At 38.4% G+C, this 17,683-nt stretch overlaps 1 protein-coding gene and 1 long non-coding RNA gene across 7 annotated transcripts in view; one reads left to right on the top strand and one right to left on the bottom strand.

Moving 5' to 3' along the window:
* The window catches only part of LOC120300540, a 124,714-nt gene extending 113,273 nt beyond the window's left edge, over positions 1 to 11,441 (top strand). The window contains exon 3 of the long non-coding RNA XR_005554681.1: positions 11,128 to 11,441. This is a non-coding gene — a long non-coding RNA (uncharacterized LOC120300540). The remainder of the gene's footprint in view (positions 1 to 11,127) is intronic.
* Positions 1 to 17,683, bottom strand: part of CFAP20DC (CFAP20 domain containing) — a 188,866-nt gene that overhangs the window by 42,583 nt on the left and 128,600 nt on the right. The window lies entirely within an intron of this gene.

Here is a 17,683-nt window from a genome sequence, read left to right as displayed (position 1 = left end):
CAAGTTTCAAACAAGTGCCGTCATCACTGAGAGCCTCACGTGCATGCCCGCAGCCCCATCTGCATGGTGCGCATGCTTGCAGCCAGTTTGTATGTGTGCGTGCATGTGTGGCCACATTCACGTTTGCGCATGCGCGCGTAAGATGCCTGCTCCTCCCTCTCCCACTGGGCCACCAAAACAAAAAGGTTGGAGACCCCTGTTCTGGACAACAGGATGATGTTTTCATTATTCCTCATCCATAGGCAAATAAGGATGGTAACTGCATCTATCTGTAGTATTAGTGATGGGACAGTTTCTTCTTTTCACAGGTAAGGATAACAGATAAAGCATCATCTTCCAATAGAGAGCCATTCAAAAGTGTGTATTGCTGTATGATCTTCCTTCAGCTTCTCATTTCCAATTTTATATTTTAATTTTGAACAGAAAAAACAAATAATAATAATGCTTGTAACATTAGTACCCTAAATTGCCACTAGTATTGATGGAATATCCACTTTTTCTGTCTTCTTCTCTGTATGCAATACTCTAAAGTGCCTAAATAACAGATTGTTAAGAATTTAAGTATATTATATAAATATCATTGTACCGGAATAAGGTATTGTATCAAGATTTATACTAACACAATAAAAAGAAAAAAAATTGTATTGTTCACTTTTACAAGCACAGTGGGATGGGAGGGTGGTGGCAAAGAAGAATTATTGCCAAATAATTTGGAGTCAAAAACAAATGACTGCATTTCACCCAGAAATCTCTCAGGAAATTCTAGTGTACTTTTTGTTGATGCCTGCTTTATAAATAAGACTTTTGAATGGCGGTACTCTGCAACTAAAAGCTGACTGAGAAGGATTGAGGCAAGCTCCATTTCTGGTTGTGTCAGATAAGTTTTCAAATTATATTTGAAAAAAAAAAACCACTTGTAACAGATGGATATTGGGACAGGAAACACAACTATTAAAGAGCCTACTTCCCAGGGAAATGTGAATGATTGGGGGGGTATTTTATATTTAAAATTGCTTTAAAAATTTATTTGGAACTGTACTTCTTTGGCTCACCTCATGTTTATATTCCTGACAGCAAAGTGGTGAGGAAGGAGTACATAAAACCTGTTTTGAAGAATTTTATTCAGAAAGTCTATCCATACAGAAGAAATGGGGACATTGACTTGGACCTCTGGGGTCACTAGAACTGAACTTTGCTCAACAGCCTTTGGGGAATGAGGAACCCTTGTTCATACTAATCACTGTGTTTTTCAACTCCCTTGTCAAAATGGGGAAGTTGGAGAATCTGAATTCTCAAAGAGGGCTACAGAGATATGTTGCTGAATTCCATTAAATTGTATATCTCAACATGGAAATCATGTTCTTATTTTTTTATAAGATTATGAGGAGAGAATCCTACACACACCTGTAGGACAGCAAACAACTCCTTGGGGTATTCCAGATTTTCTGCACCACTGGATTTTAATTTCTATTTAAAATGTTCTTTTTAATTTAAAAAGCAATAACAAAAGAGATGTGTATCTGTTGCAAAGCAAAGCACCTGTCTCCATCATCAACTTTATACTCCTGGATGAATAATTGCTGCCCAGTACTCTGTTCGGAAATTTATTTATTACTTATTCAACTGGTAAGCTGCCTCAAGAACCCAAGTAACTCTACATTAATGTACAATATATTAAAACAATAATAGAAAACACACAGACTTCTGGTGGATTTTGCGCGCGTGATGGCGGCTACTTTGTAGCCGTCCTCCTGGGTAAGTGTAAGAACCGCTATGAACAGCAGACATCAGCTGTTCAGCGGTTCAAAATCCCCCTCCCGGGCAAAGGGGGGGGGTAGAGAGTGTCTGAATAGTGGTAGAGCCTCTTTTGCACCCCCCAAGTTTTTTTTGGGGGGTGAAAGGAGTGCTCCCACGGAGTTCAGACTTGTCTCCGCTTCCCAGCTGTTTTTGTCCTCAGGGACAAAACGAGCCGCTGCAAACACCTCCGTGCTTAAAGAGAACTGGTGAGTTTTTTTTTTTATAAACGGACAGAGCTGAGTAGAGGATTTAGTTTTTGCTTTCTTTGACTTATTTGGATTTTAAGTTTTAAGACTTGTTTCTATTTTTATTCTCTCTTTTTATTTTTCTTTCTTTGTTGAAAGGGAAAGTAAAATGGCGATCGGCAAATCCCTCGGTGTTTTTTTTTCTGGAAGTTAGAATGCTGACCGGCAGGCTTTTTGGTGTTTCTCTTTCTTTCCTTTCCCTTTCTCTTTTTATTTCCTTATGATTGGAATGGTTGTTTTTGGTATCTCTAAGTATTTTTCTTGGAACGGACTTTTTCTATTTAATTATTTTTTTTTCTCTTCTCCCTTTTTTTTTTTTTCTCTTTGAACTCTCTTCTTTTTATTGTAATGACCCTTTTTTGAAGGACTTTTTTCTGTTTAATTTTTGTAATTTTTAAGAAGGAGTAAAGCTTTTTTTTAATTCCTTTTCTCTTTTTTTTTCTTCCCTTTTTTTCTTTTTATTATAACTCTTTGGAGGGAGTTATGATTTTTGAAGGAATTTTTATAATTTTTTAAGAAGGACTAAAGGTTTTTCTTTAAGATGGCTCCAAAGCGTCCAGGGATTTCTGCAGTTTCTAAATCAACAGTTTCACCCTCTTCTGGGGGTCAGCTAATAACTATGAAGGATTTGCAAGACATGATGGGAGATGTTATAATTCAAATTAGGGCAGAAATGAAAAAGATTTTAGAGGAAAACAATAAGATCTTGAGACAAGATTTTGTTTTGGCTTTAGAAGGTGTTGCTTCTGTTCTTGAAAAGGTGAACTCCCATGTGGAAGAGGTAGCTGAAAAAGTGGACATAATGGAGGGGAAAATTGAAAGTATGGAAAAAGAAATGGAAAATGAGATTCTTATGCTTCAATATGGACAAATGGAATATGCCTTAAGAATTAGAGGCCTGGGAGAGTCTTTGCAAGGAGATCTGAAGGAGATGGTTGCAAAGGACTTTGCATTGATTTTGAATAAAGAAAAAGAGGGAATACTTAATGAAATTGAAAAATTATTTAGGGTTAACTCTGTGGTGGCAGCACAGAAGAATCTGCCAAGAGATGTGGTAATTTACTTTGGTAAAAGATCTTTACGCAATGAAATTGTGCAAGCCTATTATAAGAAGAGATTTCAAATTGCTTCACAAGATGTTATAATTTTTAAGGAGATCCCATCTAAAATTTTAAGAAGAAGAAAGGAGTTTGCTTTTCTAGCAAATGAACTTAAAAAGAGAAAAATTTTATTCAGATGGGATGTTCCGACTGGAATGGTGGTGAATTACCTGGGGACATGTTATAGACTTAATACTGTTTCTCAAGCAAAAGACTTTTATACTTCGGTCCTGGGGGTATGTGCATCGCCATCTATTAAGTTTAAAGCTTTGGAAGAAAAGAATGTAGAATCACAGTTTGAAGAGCCTATATTTATGAAAACTGGAGAATCTTTGTGTGAGAGGCCTCAACAAGTCCAGGTTGAGGAGCAGAAGACAACTTGTGCAGTATACAATTCCAAAGAAAAGCAGCAACAGAAGAAGGTTAAGGAAGTTTCATACTCAGTGGTTTCTGAATCTCTGGGAGATGTTAGACCTACAAAGTCTTTGGAGCAATCTTTAAGGGTGGAATTGCTGCCTGAAATGGAAATTGGGAAATCTCAGTTTGAGGGGCATCAACAAGAGAGGAACGGGCAGAGGATAACTTGTACAACTTACAATTGTAAAGACCAACACAAGGAGGAATTCAAGGAACCCTTATTGGCTTCGGAGTCGATGGGAGATTCAGGAATTTTGGAGCAGTCTCCTAAGGCAGAACTTGCAGCATTTCTTACGAGTTTGATACAAGAATGGAGAAGGGAAATGGAAGAATGGAAGAATGGAGAATGGAAAAAACTGGAATGTGAATAATTAATAATACTAATATAATTGAGACTGATAAGGATGCAGTTTCTTATGGATGGAATTTGTTATTGGTGAAGATTGAAATGTTTAATGTGTTTATTAATTTTGTTGTTTTAAGTTTTGAACCTTTAATGATAATATTGTTTAAATTTGTGTTTTGAAGGGATTATAATTTGCTTATTTTAGTGAGGGGATTCTAATGTTTTAAATTTTAAGTAATGTTTAAATTTGTGTTTTGAAGGGAGTATAACTTGTTCAAGTTTTAAGTATGCTTAAATTTGGTTTTTAAATATTATTAATATTTTTAAGAGAAAATAATTTGTTTAATTAAATGTTTAGATTTGTTTAGGAAAGGAGTATTTAGCTTTAATGGTATAACAAAGATTTGTATGTTTATTTTTTCGTTTTAGGATAAAGAAAGAGGGAGAAATTAGATTTTATACTATAGATATAGATATTCAAAGAAAGTAATGTTTAAATTTGTGTTTTTGGAGGGAGTTTATATAGAATGATGATTGTATTTAAATTTGTTTAGGTTTTAAAAGTGTTTTAAGTTTTTTTTTTAATTAAGCCTGTACTCAGCTCTGGGAAGTCCAGGGGAGGGTTTGGGAGGTTGGGAAGGGGGGGGGTGAGGTAGGGGGGGTATGGGAAGGGGATTTGTTTTTGTAAAATGTAAAAATTTTCAATAAAAAAAAAAAAAAGAAAACACACAGAGGGAGACAACCTATATTGTGAAAAAGAAACACTAAAAATCAAGGGATACAATCCGAGTATCGGTGTGGGATCATCACAAATTATCCTGACCCAGGTCCTGCTAAAAGAACCATGTTTTAAAGGCTTTCTTATATGCACATTTTGGAGCAGATGTGACAACCCCCTCCCCCAAAAAGGCAAGTTTCTGAGGTCTGACAAGCTGACATAATTTTAACAATGAATGAAATTTAAATGGTGGGTGATGTTGCTTACTGTACTAGACCTCCTAGGATGGGCACATATAGTTAGAATAAGACAGTTCCATAGATCAGAGGTCCCCAACCTTGGCCACTTTATGACTGGTGGACTTCAACTCCCAGAATTCCTCAGCTAGCATGCCTGGCTGAGGAATTCTGGGAGTTGAAGTCCACCAGTCATAAAGTGGCCAAGGTTGGGGACCCCTGCCATAGATAACCAGGCCCTGACCTATGAAGGACTTTATAGACAATGACCAGCATCTTGAATTCTACTCAGAAACTAAAATGCATCACTGTAGTGGACGGGGAGGGGAGGGGGGAGAGGGAGGAGGAAATGTAAGCTTGGGTGCTAGGGATAGTAGGAAATTCTCCAAATGTCGTAGCCATTTTATGATTATGCCAATAGGATGTGCCTACCAGTGCCAAGAGGCTGCCTACTGCTTAGGTTATCTTGAGTGTGAATCACAAAGAAAACCAAAATTCAGTGTGATGCTATAACTCTTTTTCTCCACTAATATGGTTAATACAACAAAGATTCAATTAAAAAAATATATAAAAAAATACAGTAACAAGCAGCTGTATTTCCTCCCCCCCTCTCTCCCCATGGACAAAGATAGACTGTATTGCTTGCAAAGGACATGAGCAATTGAATGTGACAGGTGAAAAATAATGGAAATATTAGTGTTTAATAATATAGATGTTAATTAGAGGAAATCAAGAAAATTACTGAGGCTGTCAACATGCATGTTAAAGAGACTCAAGAATGAAGTAAAGCTAAATGCTCCATTGCACAAATGTTCACTTGAGGGTGAAGAGATTGACCTTCTCTCTGGTCTGTTTCTAGTCATAAATAGGAACTATTGAGTTTACTGGGATTGTTGTGATTCCGTGCCAGCCTGTGTTCCCAACAACTGAGTCTGAGGAATCTGAGGAGGAGGTGGAGGAGGCATTTGGAGGGCCATCAGGGTCAGAGGGAGGCTCTGATGAATTACAAGACTCACGGTCTGATGAAGAGCCTGGGCCCTACAGTTGTGTTCCGGATGAAGCTCAGCTGTGTGGGGAGAGTGAGTCGGACTTGGAGGATTCACAGCTGATGGACATGATTGATGCTCGTAGACTGCAGGCAATTATCTAGAGCAGATCAGCAGCAATCAATATGACAACTCCAGGGGAGGAAGAGAAGGCATTGAGAAGCCACGCCTTTTGTTTTGGAGAAAAACTTATCAGGACTGTTTTGAAAATAAAAAGAGGTTGGTTTCCCCAGCCTACTGTTTAAGAGGGGTTTGTTCTTGTGACGTAACAAGGACGGACGTAGGCTGGGACAGAACAGGGATTTAGTCCCAGGTACAGATAGTCGTGTTGCTGCCAACCAATGGAAATGATGGACTTGTATTATTTCAAGAAAATTCTTGTATTTTTTGCTGCCAGTTTCATGTGTAGGGCACAACATTGTAGTTTACTTATGGGACATTTTTAAAATTTAAAGCGCTATATATGGCACAGAGCCAAGTCATTTCTGCAACTGCCTTTCTCTGTGGACATCTATCTATCCTACCAGGTCAGACAAGATGGGCGTACTCCTTGTCCCTTCCCCTAAATATTGCCATCAGATGGGAGTCAACAAGCACGCCTTTTTAATGGCAGCCCCTGCCCTATGGAATCCTCTGCCACTTGAATTCTAGCAAGACTCCACCCTCCTAGAATTCCATAAAACTTTGAAGATACTGTTCCCCCCCCCCAAAAAAGCTGGGATAACATTAGATAACTACAGGTTAGAAGTTTGTCTTGGTGCCAGATTTTTGTTGTTTTTAATGTTTTAAAGTGTTTAGTTTAATAGTTTTAACATAGTTTTCTTTGTTGTTTTAACTTTTAATTGGGAGCCGCCCAGAGTTGGTTATAAGATGGATGGCTATAAAAATCTTTTAAGATAAGATAATCTTTATTGTCATTTTTTTTACAGTGGGCATACTGGCACACCTTAAAAATGAAATACTGTTGCTTGCTCTCAAACGTGTACACATACATAACACAAATATAAACATGCTAAATACAACATATGTATACACCTACACCCTTACATATAAATACATATAAATATTAATCACTGTCCATCTACATAGTGGAAAGAGGAAGCTTGAAAGTTCACAAGGTTAATACTGTATGGAACAAAACAACAAACGAATAAGTAAATTCTGCTTTTTCTGATCTATAGTTGCTAATTTGATCTAGAAGTTATAGTGAAGGAGAGGGTTTATTCCTTTCTAGTTGCCAGGACTTCTGCTAACCCCCAAAATCCTACCTTCTGCATTTTTATTCTAAATTAATTACATTTAGAAGCACTGTAATTCTTAAAGTTGGGAGGAGGGATCTCTCAATCATTAAAATAATTTAAGATTGCAGATGTAGAAACTTTCTACTTCAAAGCCGTTGAGAGAGTGACTTCTCCTAATTATTAGAGATAATTCTCATTTACTATCCCCTTTATCCTTTTATTTTCTTTTGAGGCAAGAGCAAGGCTGATGAATAATGAATAATGAGTAACAGAACTTATTTTGATTAAATAGAATGTAAATCCCTTGGAAATTTACTGAATTATGTGAAGTAGTCAATAAATCCAAATAAAATCAAAGTACCATCATGAATGTTGCTCACTTGTGTTGGCACTGACAAGTTCTATACTTCTTAACATTGTGCTGTCAACTGGGCATGTTCAGTGAAGTTGTGTGATCTTGTTCTTCTAATGAATCACAAAAATAAGTCTTTTTTTTTTTTTGGTACCATGCCTTATTCATTTCTTTAAAAAGTACTTATTTGAGCTAATTTGGAATTATCCTTTCTTTCCCCACCCTTAGGTTGATAAACATGTAGATGAACATGTGCCAGTCCTTTGTAGCAAGCCAGGTTCAGAACAGATAACACAGCCTCTCCTGGAACTCTATTACGTATAAGAATAAAACTTGAAGTCTGCCACAATTTCTCCTCTGCCCTAACCCTCTTATACCACACAAACTTTGCATTTTTTTCTCATGCTTTCTTCTGAGATGTCTTGCATTTCTTCATTAAGGTCCTCTATCTACTTCTCTACAAAATATAATGGCATATATTTGCAACCTCTGAAATGGAGTACTTCTACTCCATATATATATATATATATATATATATCATGTTGCTCTTGTGATTTTCCTCCTAAGGGCCATTGCTACAGAATATGAGATCTCTCTACCTGCCTGCATTTCCTAGCAAGTGCCTGCCTGCAGCACAGCTCACCAGTGACCCCTGCCCACCTGCCTCTGCTCCGTAACACCCCCTAGTGGCACTTGTGCTAACACTACCTTTATTGTAAGGTTACAGCAAAAGAATCTAGTTGTTTCTATCAAATTAGGGAGGATTCTTTCTGAGATGCTTCCTACGCCTCTTTTCCAAATGTGGGTTGGGATAATAGAATAAGAGAAGGACAGAATAACAGAGTTGGAAGGGACCTTGGAGATCTTCTAGTCTAGACATGTTAAACACAAGGCCCGGGGGCCTGATGCGGCCCACGAAGCCATCCTGGAAACAGTGAGGGAACGGCCCCCACTGCCTTGGCCCTCAGTCTGCCCAGTTTCAGCAGGCAGCAAGGTGCAAAGCTGACAAGCTTCGCACCGTCCAGCTCAACCTCCAGCTCAACCTCTCGGTGCTGTGAGGAAAGCGCTCTGCTGCCTGCCAAGACCGGGCAGGCTGGGGGCTGGGTGGCATTGCACAGGTAATGTTGACTCTCATGCTGCTCATGGCATCCGCTCCCCCAGAGCCCACCAAGCCAGATATGTGAAGTAGGTGAGGGCCATGTCCTGGCTACTTCCAGGTGATGGTGCATTTCTTCATTCCTCATGAAGGGTGACACCTTCCCAGCTGCATTTCTTGCCTGTTTTTCTCCCTCCCTCATCTCAGATATTTTCCCACCATTCTATATTAGGAAGGAAGGAAGGAAAGAAGGAGAGGGAGGATCTGAGGGAACTCCTGCCTTAGTCTTGCCCTGCTGTCCTTTCACCATCCCCTTGCCCCTCCTCCTGGCCTATCCTGAAGGTCTCTCATTCTATTGCTAAGGAAGCTTTGGATACAAAGCCGAGTCTCCTCCCATGGAGAGGGAATGGGCCTCCCTCTGACTTTGCCCTCGTACCCATCATGAGCAACCTGGCTAAGGAGAGCAAGCACAGCAGCAGCAGCCTTGAGGAGGAGATAAGTGTAGCTGGGCACCCCCTTGGAGAAATGGGGCTGGGCTTGGTGCCGTGGGTGCTCAAGGGCCAGGTTGGGCATTTGATGTCTGCTGCCCAGGGCTCTGGGCAGCCCGCACCACCATCCAGCCCCCTCCGCATGGCCTGAGAGGAATAGTGAGGCTCCTCCACTGGACCATGCCTTGGCACTTGCCCTGGTCCCACCCCCTTCTGCCAGAGACCCTCATATCTGTCCCACTGCTGCCCGGGCCCCCACAGGCACCCTTGATGTGAATGATGTAGAGCTGACCACGCCCACCCAGTAGGCCACACCCACTCTGGTCACACCCACCCAGCCCAACTGCAATGCTGATGCAGGGCAACTGCAATGCTGATGCAGCCGTCAATGAAATTGAGTTTGACACCCCTGTTCTAGTCCAATCCATTGCTCAAGCAGGAAACTATATCATTTCAGACAAATGGTTGTCCAACGTCTTCTTAAAAACCTACAGTGTTGGAGCACCCACAATTTCTGCAGGCAAGTTATTCCATTGGCTGGTTGTTCTCACTGTTAGGAAATTTCTCCTTATTTCTAGGTTGGTTCTCTCCTTGATTAGTTTCCATTCATTGCTTCTTGTCCTGCCTTCAGGTGCTTTGGAGAATAGGTTGACTCCTCTTCTTTGTGGCAGCCCCTTAGATACTGGAACACTGGTATCATGTCACCCCCTAGTCCTTCTTTTCACAGACATATCCAATTCCATTCTTCATATGTTTTAGCCTCCAGTCCCCTAATCATCTCTATTGGGTTATGCATGACAGTTGACTAGTCTGTGACTCTTCTTCCTGTCTCCTACTGTCATTCTCATATACCATTACAGTTTGTCAGTGGCCTACATGGCTTCCTCTATCTTGAAAACTGATGATCTACTCAGCATGTGGAATACTGGCCGTTGACTGTATTATAATTGACTGACTCCTCAGTATCTTTTAGTCTAAAAAGCCCTAAAGTCTTTGATGAAGCCTATGATGAGGAATACTAATAGCTTCTGCCTTAAAATCTGTGGCCCCTATTTCTAAAATTGTTTACGCTATTATCATTTAAGACTCTGAATAAATAATTTTGTGTTGCTCTAAGTTGTATAGGGTTTTGCTACTGCAAAAAGAGGATGAACTCAAATTCTCAAGTATAGCAATCTAACCTCTCATGTTGACAACAGATGACTCTATCAAACAATTGGTCCAAAAATAATTTCTCCTCAGCCCATATTCAACCATTCATTTAATAATTTAGGAGCAGAATGGATATGTTCTAATGCAGTATTATAAATAAACTAAGCAATAAAGATCTGAAGAAGTCTGTGTGGTAGCAAGCTTTCTTGTGCTGCTTTTTAATGCTGCTGCAAACCACTTGCCTGACAAACCCAAGGGACAGCTGGATATCCCTATTAACAGTAATAGGGTCAACTAGTCATGGCTATGTTTGCTTGCCTATAACCATCTGCTTTTGCCCCACATCTATGTAGGCAATAAATTCAGCTACAAGGGAAACAGTGAAAATGTTCGCTTATGTAATGTTTGCTGTTGATGTCTATTGTAAACTTCTACTCTAGTTCAATATTGAATTACACTAGCACAAATGGAAGTTGGCATGATATATAAATCCTTTTCTGCACCCTCCCTTCTAATTAAAATGGTTCTAGCAAACAGATTCTAACCTTATTTTGAGGTTATTATGTATTTATAACAGGAAATGTTGCAACTATAACAGGTTATCCTGTTGAAAAACAAATGGCACAGACTCTTTATTTAAACAGATTATGTACTTTCCGTAATACCTGGGTCAGGTAACATTTATTAACTTCCTAAATAAAAAGAATGCAACAAATAAATTTTAAAACTTATTGTAAACTGCCCAGAGTCACTTAGTTGAGATGGGCAGTGTAAAATTGTGATGAGAGAATGGATGAATGAATAAATAAAACCGTATTTTGTCTTATTCATGTAAGTAAAATATTATTTACACAACAGGAGATTGCTGAAATAGAACGTGTTTCCTTTGACAGAGTGACAAAATCTTCCCGATTACATCTACCCCTCCTATCAGATCTGGCAAAAGGGACACATAGCAGGTGTGGTTTAATGGGACCTTAAAGATGAGTCTTTTTTGCCAGGGCATCTGCCCTCTGGAACAGCAGCCCATCTGAAAGAAGGTTAGTTCCAATCTGTGACTTTCAAGAGAGTCCTTCAAACTTGGTTACCTGGGGATCCTCTGATAAAAAATCCTCTGTTTGCATTACAGGTAATATCTTCCTTCTCTTAAGAAGAGACTGGACAACATTTGTCTGAAATGGTATAGGGCAGACATGTCAAACTCGCAATGTCACATGATGTCACGCAACGTATCAGGACAGTTTTGCCATTGCCAGCAATGGGGTGGGCGCGGCTTCTGGATGATGTGTCCAGCCCACGGCTGGCAGTTTGACACCCCTGGTATAGGGTTTTCTTCCAGAGCAGGAGGGGTTGGACTAGAAGACCTCCAAGGTCCCTCCCAACATCATCATCATCATCATCATCATCATCATCATTATTATTATTATCATTATTATTATATATTTATATTTATATATGATTTTTTTTAAAAAATTAAAAAACTAATACAAAATGTATTGTAAGAAAAAAGGAAAGAAAAAGACTTTTTAAAGAGTTAAAAGTGCAAGAAAGAAAAAAAGTAAAAGAAAAATAATTGTAAGTGAACAAAAAGTTCAATTTTAAGCTTACTCTATGGTTACAACACATCTCTTTCTATAATTAAATCATCAAAAAATGTCAAAAACAGTCATGTCACTTTTTCAGTGATGCTGCAACCTTGAAGTCACTAAACGAATGGTTGTAAATTGAGGACTAACCACGCTCATATTATATGTGAATCAACTTGAAGGACTTGGAAAGAGCCACTGCTTGCCTCAAACTCCACTTTCATGGCAAAGCTCAGGTGTGTGGTAAGAAGGAAAGACCATAGGTGAATGAAGAAGGTGAATAGAAGTTGAGGTAAATTTGTTTCAAGGACAAGCATGCTTAACTTAATAGGAGAGCAGCAAGTACAAGGCCTTATGCCACAATGATTCTGATTAAACAAGGTTACAATTTCTCTGACAATGCTGAGTACAATTAGAGCAGTGTATCTCAATCTTAGCAACTTTGAAGGTGCATGGACTTCAACTCCCAGAATTCCCCAGCCAGCATGCTTCTGGGGAATTTTGGAACTTGAAATCCATGCATCTTAAAAGTTGCCAAGATTGAGAAACATTGAATTAGAACATGCAAGAAGGAAAATAATTTGCCTTTTTAATCCCCCCCCCTTTCTGTATAACAAGGGTTCTTTTAGCAAGCTAGAGTTAGTGGCCAGAATTCTTTCTTTAAAACTAGCCCTTGTTGGACATTGTCAGCCTTAAAGACACAGAAACGAAAACCACTGACTTTTGCTTGTAAAGAGAAATGTACTGTTATTCCAGAAAGTTTTATTTGAAACACTCCTAACTTAATCTCCCATTTGAAACTCTCCAAAATGGGCAAAGTGGAGAAAGAGAAGGATCAGAGAAAAGCAGACAGGTTGAGACAGGATCGCATTCACATTTTTCCTGGAAGAGAAATCCAGAAGACAGAGTATTATACTGAGTAACTGTCTTCTACAAGATTAGAAATCCAGCATGTATCCATCTTGCTTAAACTTAGTTAGACAGAGAACTTCCATAGTAACTTCCTATTTCATTCCACTTCTCTTTCTGAAGCCATTAAGAGACAGAGTGTACTGCATAGTTTATAATCTGGAGCACCTCTGACTAATTTTATTGTCCATACGGTTTCCACTAAATCTTACCTTTTTTAGTATTACAAATTGGTAAGCTCATATTATTATCCTTCTGGAAGCAAGCATACTTTATTATTCTGACAGGATTTTAGAATGTCAGATCTTTTAGCTGCTTCTTTGGAATACAATTGGGTACTATCTGTTTTATCAATGTGCTTTTAATGGTATTTTAATTAAGTTTTTAATTCAGATTTTTATTAATATGTTTACTATTTCATTTTTATTGCAAGTGTTGAGGCTGGTGAGGTGGGAATGATTATTTCAGCTTGAGAGAGATGTTATGTAAAACTTATCTTAGCTCTCCTTTAAGACCTTGAAACCCACCAGGTATCTGTTAATTTGGAAGGATAAAGGAAAAGAAATCTAGAGTTTAAATTCTGGAAACTGGACACATGTTGTCTTGAACTCCTTTTTTTCTGCAATTGACAATTGTCCATTCTTGTCTAAACTTCTAATTTTGCGGAGCAATGTCTAGAGATCTGCTACCAAATTCAGCTGAGAGGTGAATTCAGGATTAAGTGTCTGGAGACCTACAATTTACTGCTGTGGCTTAGTAGAATCCAGTATATCTTGGCATAATAATTTCTGTTCAGACATATGATCTAGAGGGAGATTCTTTGTTTTCTCTGTCCCCTCTTTTTGGAGAAGAGGGAGAATTGCATCACATATATCCAGTTGTACGTTATTCCTTCCTTGAGGAAGTATGAGTTGCAGCCTGCGATGCTAGCCAGCCAGCTGGGCATTTCACTATGTGTTTAAAATGAAGCATCCTTTTCTATGTGATTTAAACAGATGTCAGGACCTATGTTTCTTCACAGCCCACTTGGTGCAATGCTAGTCCTCTGACCAGCAAACTGTCTGAATTGTTGTGTCTCTTCTCTTCTCTACTGGAGCCTTGGGAAGCAGTTTCCTTGAATTTTTTCAATGACTTAGTACATGCCTGGAGGTCATTTTGGTAGCAACTGATCTATTTTTTCAGATGTTCTATTTCATGGATGAAAATCTCTCTCTTTTTTTCTCTCTCTCTCATTTTGTTTTTCCATTCTTCCTTTCCTTCTTTTTTCATTTCAGCTATTATTTAATTATTTTCCCATTTTGTTTCATTAAGCATCCTGAGATGGCTTGTCTTTCCTTTCAATATATAATTTACAGCCACAATTTACTCAATAATCTGACAAGGCCTACAATTTAAAGAGCCCTATGTTCTACTGCATATAAAGTTCACCATATTCTCTGTTGGATTGCATAGTGGAGAGGACAGATCTCCATTGCTGCTTTGCAAATTAAAAGCAATACAATTCTTCAAACTTTTACCTGTGCCCAAGTTCACTTATAATGACTCATTTCCTATTTCCACTAAGACATCACTAGAGCTCACCTAATATATTGTGTCACCTGAGCCTATTACTTTCCAGCCATTTGTATTCCAGCCTTTCCAGCATTTTCCCAATCAAAAGCCTCCTGGTTTCTTCACGAACTTCAAGCTGCACAGAGCCTTCTTAAGAAAGAGAATGGGATAGCATAAAAACTACGACTGGCAAGGTAGAAACCATTACGTTAACCCATTTCATTTGACCAATGCGCCAAGTGATTCACCAATCTTTTTGGCATCCATTTCATATCTACTTATTTGGAAGGAAGAGAGACAATGAGAAGGAGACTACAAGTGTGTGTATATAGTTTTCTTTGCAGTAGGCAATTGATTTATGTATGTGTGGTATCATTCTTGCCTGCAATAAAGTTTCTAATCTAATCCGGGTATCTGCTATCAAATCAAGCTGGGAGCCAAGCTAAGGGTTAATTGTCTGTAGACTTATGTTTTATTGCCAAGCCTGACTCTTATTGTTAGTTGCCTTGAGTGCCACTCTTCTGCAGATAGCATGTTATTAATTCAGTAAATACATTAAGAAATCAATCAATCACAGCTCTAGAGGAGTCTTCCTTAACCTGGCATTCTCTAGAATCTAGGTAAGTTAAACGACCACTTCTGTCCTTCCAATGCTTTCTGTGGATGTTGGAACTGTATCTGGAAGGCACCAGGTTTGGAAAGGGGATTAAAGAGCAAACTGATACAAGAATTTGAGAGTTTTTTTTCATGAAATAGCATAAAAGCTGTCATAGCTCTTAGGGGAAAAGGAGAGATTCTGCAGTTGGGTTAAGGAAATAAGATGGCAGGATGATCATGTGGTATCAAGAAAAGTTACCATGGTTGAGAAGAAGACATCAACTTGGAAATGTATTTCTATATTACAGGATTAGAATTAATGGAAACATATATAGGGACTAATCCATTTTATGTGCACAGCAACAAAGTGAGATAAATTCTGCAAAATTAGAAGGAAAGCCCAAGTTAACTTCATAGTTGGGCAATTTAAATCAAAGTTTCTTATCTTTGTACTTCAATAATGTACTGACTTTATAAGATGAGCAAGCAGACACAAAGGTAACAGCCAAAGGAATTACATCTGCTTTAATTATGATTAGGTGTATGTTCTCTGACAATTATTTTTCTATGGATTAAATTCCTTTCCATTTAGGAAAGGAAATGGGAGGCACTGCATCTTTCCCAAACTTTAAACTATACCTGATTACTCTTGCAGTGTTATTTGTATATCTGGTCAATTCATTGATAGCAGGGGGCTCAACCCCTGGGCCGAGGACCAGTCCCGGTCTGTGGCCAATTAAGAATTGGGCTGCACAGCTGGAAGTGAATGGTGGGCGAGTGAGCAAGTGATGCTTCATTTGTATTTGAGGCTGCTCCCCAGCACTAGCATTACTGTTTCAGCTCCACCTCAGATCATCAGGCATTAGACTGATTAGACTGTCATAGGACCATGGACCCTACTGTAAACTGAGTGTGCAGAACTTCCAGGTTGCACACTCTTCTTCCCCAGTCCATGGAAACAGTCCCTGGTGCCCAAAAGGTTGGGGGAATCACTGATTTATAGTACATATTGTAAGGCTTTTTTTTTAAAGAAAGGCACTGTTCAGCCCATGTTTGTAACTTTGCTTTGGATATCACTGGAAATAAAAAGTGACTACTATTAAATTGTGTAGTTTTTGAATGCAGTGCTAATGTTAAATATTATTGAAAAATCTCCGTTGTCTCTTCCAAAGTTGGAAATCTTTTCCTTATGCCTCTTTTTTCTAAATAGCCATATTTCACAATGATTGAGTTGTTTTAATGTCTCCTGCTAATTCATATAGTTATACTAAATGTCCAAAAGCTAGCTTACCTGATTTTATGAATTAGGATTATTTTTGTAGGAGGTATAGTATTTACTAAGCAATCAAATTTTGGTTTCTTTCTTAAAGGAAGCAATTTGGTAAGTTTACATTTTAAAGAATACTTTCAAATCATAGACTAGAGAAATTAATCATGTTTTCTTCTTTACTTTTGTTTTGGTTTTGCTTTTTGTTAGAATTTCTTCATGTTATCCACAATTTGTTGATGTTTTAAAAGATCAACAAGATGGGCCATGCTTTCTTAGGCTATATACTGTGCCTTACTACATCTACTAGTTTTTTTTATAATGATGTAGGTTAATCTCATAATCATATCTTTCTATATTTATAGCTTAGCAACACCTTTCTGGTAGACTGCTGAATTCATTGAGGAAATAGCAAGTGGCATATTTTATAGATTGCTTGTGCATCTCAAAATGAAATTAAGACTTTAAAGTGCGGATATCTTGGTGTTTGTATTTTTCATTAAGATAAATTTCAATATTTAATAATTGTTTCTTAAAAAATAAAAATCTATTAATTAAACTGAAGATAATGTATTACTACTACTGATAAGTAAATAGTTGGTCAATTACTTCTTGCTACGGAGGGCCACTCCCTTGTCCATAATGGTTTCTGAAGGATATAAAAGTGATAAGAGATTATCAATGGGGAACAGATCATTTTTGGGGATAATAATAATAACAACAACAACAACAACAACAACAACAAGTACCTTGGGTGCAATCCCAAAACAACTGGAGTACCACTTGAACACCATTGGTATTGACAAATTCGCCATTAGTCAATTGCAAAAGGCGGCCTTACTAGGAACTGCTTCTATTCTGCAACAATATCTGTAATACCATCAACATCCTCATCTGCCTATCCCAGGCCCTTGGTAAGGTTTACCCAGGGCAAAGAAATCAAAGCCTTACCAGAAGTAATTCAGAATGTAGAGGCAAACCAGGGGGAGTTGGCAGTGAAGGAATCCAGCAGAGATATACAACTGTTCTCATTTGGAAACCAGGCACCTCTACCTCAGGAGGAACAAAACCATCTAACTAAAGAAATAAAAGAATTGAAACAAAGAATAACTGAGCATCTAGAACAGCACAAAAACAACAGAATAAGGCTGCCTGCATTGAAGCTTGTTCCAAAGAAACAGCTAGCACAAGCATTAAAAGATGCAAATACTGCAATATTAAGTATAAGCACCAATTCACTGCAAGAAACAAACCAACTAGTGTACAGCAACATAACACCCCAGACTTAACAATTGTCGATAAGAAAGACAAAAAAGTCTGGATAGTGGATGTGGCAGTGCCTGGAGACAGCAGAATAGACGAGAAAGAAGTGGAGAAGATAACAAAATACAAAGACCTACAAATAGAAATAGAAAGACTGTGGCAAAAGCAAGCAAGAGTAGTACCAATAGTAATAGGTGCCTTGGGTGCAATCCCAAAACAACTGGAGCACCACTTGAACACCATTGGCATTGACAAATTTGCCATTAGTCAATTACA

This window comes from Crotalus tigris, unplaced genomic scaffold (assembly GCF_016545835.1).
Source record: "Crotalus tigris isolate CLP2741 ecotype Arizona unplaced genomic scaffold, ASM1654583v1 scf7180000024342.5246164, whole genome shotgun sequence".
Taxonomy (NCBI): domain Eukaryota; kingdom Metazoa; phylum Chordata; class Lepidosauria; order Squamata; family Viperidae; genus Crotalus; species Crotalus tigris.
The sequence above is the reverse complement of the archived record's forward strand: the minus strand, read 5'-3'. Positions and strand labels throughout refer to the sequence as shown.